The sequence below is a fragment of the Polypterus senegalus genome, chromosome 8 (genome assembly GCF_016835505.1).
Source record: "Polypterus senegalus isolate Bchr_013 chromosome 8, ASM1683550v1, whole genome shotgun sequence".
Lineage (NCBI taxonomy): Eukaryota > Metazoa > Chordata > Cladistia > Polypteriformes > Polypteridae > Polypterus > Polypterus senegalus.
This window is the reverse complement of record NC_053161.1, coordinates 171,917,845-171,923,898: the sequence shown is the minus strand read 5'-3', so window position 1 is coordinate 171,923,898 and position 6,054 is coordinate 171,917,845.

Genomic DNA, 6,054 nt, shown 5'->3' with positions numbered 1-6,054 from the left:
TGCTGGTCAAGATTTGAAAAACATCCATTGGAATTTAACTCATTGTCAACCTTCTATAGTAATGGCAGACACAAAAAAACAATAACATTGTTAATGTTTGTGATGTGCAATCTGTTGGAATGACAAATGCAATGCATATTCTTTGTTATATGCAAAAAAGAAGAAAAATCTTGGGTAGCAAACGTATGCAAACTGCTGCATTTGAAGATGCTGAAAAAGCTGTTTTTATGTGGTTCAGTGATGCTCGTTCAAGAAACATTCCTATTAATGCGGCACTCATTCAAGAAAATGTGAGGTTTGTAAACTCTCTTGGGACCTCTGTCAACGGGTCAACACGTTGTGAGCCTGCTGTTTCCCTGCCCCGGCAACGGACAAACAATCTTACACAGACGCTGCAATCGCGCTTCGGGGTGCAATTCAGTGTGACGTTCCTGTTGGGTGGGGGGGATCCCAAAAGAGTTCAGAAACCTCACAATATGAAGAAGAAGAAGAGGATTATTCGGCTTCTGATTGATAACTGTGCTGCCCACAACATACTTCTACATTTAGATAATGTTCGCGTTGAATTCCTCCCACTCAATTGCACAGCATTGCTTCAGCCATTGGGTTTGGGCATCATTCGCACCCTGAAAGTGTATTATTGCAAGGAAATGCTGAGAAAAATTCTCGTCAGCATAACTTGTAGACAGGAGAAGATTAAAATAATGCAAAAGAAACTATTGAAGCTGCTTCCATTTCCAACATCCTATCTTTGTGAGGCAGCGTTTTCTTTGGTGACAGCAACCACAGAGTAGACGGAGTAGATTGAACATAAGCAACACACTTCGCGTGTCACTGTCTTCCATTGTCACCAGATGGGATCGTCTGGTTGCAGGAAAACAAGCTCAGGGCTCCTACTGATTCTGCATTATGGTAAGCTGTATAATTTCTATTATGATATTATAACTTAATGATAATAGAAATGTAATATAAATTGTGTATAAAACAGCCCTACGAACCCGCCCCTAAAAATCCACGTGGACGTAGAGAAGAAACAGAAGTTTATTACCTTTTCCCTTTCCTGAAACCAAAACAAAAAACAGCCGTCATACAAAGAGCTTCTCGCTAATGCCAATTAAATAATAAAGTCAATTACTAATAATTAAAAATGCAAATCTTGTAATACAAAAATAAATAAAATTAACGTCCAGAATATACACATGGCCAAAGCTGTGACCATGCCCAATTATGTTTAAATGCTGTGGCAGCATGCAAATAGAATAAATGCTATTTTTTTGTTGTTGTTACTTAAACATACAAAAACTGCATATAAGAACTCAAATAACACTGCTTATTTGATGCTTGAGCATTTCCAAATACTATACATGTCAAATAAAATAAAATTAGAACAGGCTTGGGATAAGCTGAAAATACGACTTACCCCTACAGCATCCACCAAGCCTCTGTGGAGTGTAACATTAAATGGCATCCGTACTACAACATACAGTCAATATGCTACTGACTTTTTGGGAAGTTCAAAACTAAAAGCATCAAAAAATGACAAAAGACAGAATAAGCTTTGTTACACACACACACACACACACACACACACCAAGGAAATTTGGAGAAATGAATCTCAACAGAAGCCATATTGCAGTTCTGACTCTCCCTAACCAAAATCTCCTGGGCCACGAAAGAATTCCAATCTGGTTGCCACCTCCTGACACCTCGATGAGTACGTTGGAAGAGACAGAAGTCAAAACACACTGGCCTGAATACTTAAGTTTTTGTGCACCTTAAAATGGTGGGCCTAGTTGGATAAAATCTATACTCGGGGGGGGCTACCAGCCTTGGTGTACTACCTTGAAGATTTTAATTGTTCCGAGGTGCCTTCATTTTATTATAGTCTTAAATTGTTAATTACTGAACTGTTATTGGGTAAAACTAAAGGTGACATTTCTTTTCTCACCCAAAAAAGTTTTTCAGAGAGCTTTTTAAAAGTACTAGCAAAGTTAACCTGTCAAAGACATGCTTTAGAATGAATTTCATATGTTAGGACTGATAGGCAGTGACAGTGTGTCACACTGGGGAAGTCACTTCACCTGCCTGTGCTAATAGTGGAAAAACAAAAGAAATGTAAGCAATTGTGTCTCAAATGTTGTAAGTCACCTTGGAATCAGTCAAATAATTATAATAATAATAATTGTCATGAAGTTTATTAATAAAGTAGGGGTTTCCTGTTCCCGAGAGCCTTTGCATTCCGCTCTCTTCATTTACTTACAGGGTACTTTCTTGGTTGTTGTTATAAATTGTTTGTTGCTTTGAATAAATTACAAAATGCTGGAATTCATCAGTCTGTCAACTCCAGTCATCTGACTGTGACTCCTGCACTCGGCTTTCTGTTTTTTGAACCCTGTGAATTAGCACATTTTTCGGAGGTTTCCTGAAACCCCTCTTTTACGTGGTCCTTCAAGCCGGAAGCTAAACCGACCAACCTGAGAATAAAGTGGACAAAACAGTGACTATGGAGCAGCTTAACATCGTCTCTAGTGAACTGAGCATCAATGCAGAAGAGAACACCTGGCCTGACATCCCCACATTCGGCCAAACCCCATCTCACACACCATAGACAACCCATCAGCGGGCGATGCTAAATCCTTTCGATCAAGGCCAGTAAGAGACGGCAGGCCACGAGAGCACAAATGTTATATGGTAGTCTGATAGCAGTCACGGGATATTTTATCTTTGCTGTTACAACAAATAATTCTGAGCAGACGTCAGCCTCAGCACCAACTGTGGTCATCGCTGCTCTTGTGAAAAGAATGGAGAGAAATGCCATCAACTCAGAGAGGGAGAGGCAAGTTTGTTTTGCCATGTGAACGTCACTGAGAGAATAAAACTGAATAATAAAAAAAAAAAAATAGCGCCAACTTTTACAAGTAGCCACAATTTACACCGGGTTAGGGTTACAGACTCAAATCAAATGTTTGTTTTTATTATATCTCTCTATTATAAAAGAAAATGTTGAGACATGACTATTGCCAAGAGATTTTTTCAAGTCTCGCCCTCCTCTCAACCATTTACAGTTAACGTCCCCCGGTCCTCTCACCTCTCATTCGTGTGAATGCTTTTGTCAGACACAGTTCCTACTCTCTCAGCTCTTATAAATTTTTTACGTTTCCCTCACTTTAAGTTCCCAATTAAAGAAGACTTATGTCCAAATGTAACTGAAGAATTTCATCATGAAGGGTTATCAACAGAAAAAAATTAGTATACGGGCAATCCTAGCACTGAGAAACTATGAAGTCACGGTTACACGGCAAATTGGTTAAATGCGTATCAATAGACTATGCTGAAACAGTTGGTGGTGATGTTGCAGAAGATGAAAACATCAACTTACAGCATCCTGTAGAATATCTACAACCATTAACACTGTCAGGTTTTCCACCGGCCGAATTACTGTTGAGAGAAGGATGTATTTTAATGTTATTGTGTAATTTATGACTGAGTGATGGGCTATGCAATAGCAGCAGATTAGTTTCTATTCAAAATTGGTCGAACAATTCTGACATGTAAAATTTTAACAGGCAACAAGGAAGGTAATGTAGTACATATTCTGCGGATAACATTAGACACCAAAGGAGATCTTGATATGCCATTCATATTAAAACGTTTACAGTTTCCTGTTAGAATAGCTTTTACTATGACAATTAAGAATCACAGGGACAAACATTCGAAAAAGTTGATTTATTAGAGGGAAAGAAATATGATATTCACTCACGGGCAGTTATAAATTCCATTGTCACGATGTAATTCCAAACACGGAATCAAAATTCAATGTGATACTGACGAAAAGTTAATTCCAAATATTGTTTTACTGAAGTTTTACAGTAAAAGTTTAAAAGGTATTTACATATTAATTTCAAAGCCAAACAGAATTAAAACGTATAACGCAACAAATAACTCTTAACACAACATGAAACATAAGTTTCTTTCAATTTATTACATTTTACTATTTTTTACTATGGTTAATTATTCACTGTAATGTAAGATAGTTAGGTCTATTATGCATATGTAAGAATTCCCATGATAATAAAAAAATCTGTTTAAATTGTACATCCGCTTCCCCATACACAAGTGGCAGATACGCGAAGTGGCTAGCATGGAGCGTCCGACCAGGGGTTGGCGAGTGAAGCGAGCAGGAGGCAGAGCCACCTATTTATAGTAATAATAATAGCAGCAGCTCAATATTCAGAGCGCCAAGACTCACACGGTACTTTTTGGTTATAAAGCAGCAGTTCTTACCTCTGCACCATTCAAGAATACACATTAACTTCCTGTCAATTGACATTTGAGCTTGGGCTTTTAACTCATTGACCGCAACATATAAATCAAATAATTTTGTTTTCTTTGGTTATATTCTTGAATAAAAGTGCATATGTTCATTTAACATTTGGACTAAAGTCTTCACGCATTATACACTTCACGTCACTATTAGTATAACATGGAAAAAGTTTCTGCTTTAGGTATGAGTTCAGCATTTCTTACCTCACATTTCCTTTCATCCTACACTTACCCAAATCTTTAAAGTCACAGAACACACATGAAGTGCATGTATTCCAAATAACGATATTGTGAGCTGGGGGACTGATCGGGTTCAATATCTAGTTTGGGCTCGAGCACTTCCCCAACAGCCACTTCGGGTTCAATATTTAAATAGGGCTCGAGTTCTTCCCCAACAGCCAGGTAGTCCTTTTCCCCCACGCTAAGCTTGACACGAGGCTCACTGACTGGTGTCCGACATTTGGTTATGAGTCTAGAAAAAAAGGCATTCCTCCTGCCGATCAGTAAGGGCCAGGGGCAGGAGTCCAAAATGGCAGACTAAACTTTAAAATGTCGACCATTATATGTTAAAGGAAGAAGCAATGTCTGATTGTCTTTAGAAGAAGCAATGTCTGATTGTCTTTAACATCTCCATGTACACAACGTATGTTTACAGTTGCAGTATTACACAGATACCTGTAATCACGACAGTCCCGTCTGACACTGCAAAGGTCATTTCCTGAGTCAAATAATGCCAAGATCTCGTGGTCCCCCAACTTCACCAAGACCATTAAGCCATTCTTTTTATCTGAAGAATAAGGAACACAGGAGCAACAAACCTGGTACCACTTGTCACGCTTGGGTCACAGATTTGCATAGAAACACAGGAGGTTGTAGAGACAGGAACTTTATTCAAACACTGCAAACAAACATCTCTCTTTTACAAAAGTTTAAACATGCTCCTTGACAAGACAGAGATGACAGTTCCGTCTCACAATTAAAAGAATGCAAACATATCTTCCTCTTGAAAGGAGTGCGCGTCAGAAGCAGGGAAGGACAGAGAGAGAGAAAGGCAAACAATCAATCAAAAATTGACGGGAGCTGTTCGAACTTTTAAGTCTGCAAAGTACCGCGCGGATTGAGCAATGAGCAATGTGAAGTTAGTCTTTAAGCGTCTTTTTTTAGCCAGTAGGGGTGCAATCAGCCCCCCCAGCTCACAATATACTGTATTATTTACCCTATACAACTCCAGACAGCTCACACACAGATAAGAAGCCTTGGCTTAAGCTGGGAGAACTTCTTGCCCGAGTTGAGCTACATCAAGGGGGTGGGATAGCAGGCTGCTTGCTGCTTGTGCTGATCGACACATTTGCAAAACAAAAGACACTAATGGAGAGGTGTGAAGGGATTTAAGGTGTGCTGGGATTATGAGTTTTTTTTGTAGGTGTCAGGTATTCTAGTGTTAATAAGAAAGATCATTTTTTGTAATTTCATATGGAAAACTCTGCCGATGAAATCACATCTGTCCTGAGGAACACTGTTGGAAAGTAAGTTTGCTTTCTTTTCAGGCCACAGACAGTTACAGATAAATGTAATAAAAAGCACAGGTCTTCCGAAATTTAGAACATAAGTAATGGAGTCTTGCGTATGCTCATACATATATCAGGGCCCGACTGTGAATGAAGATGGCAGGATGACCGATTGTCCAACATCCGAAATGTTCTCGTCTCCTCGCAATGCATCCTGTAAGTG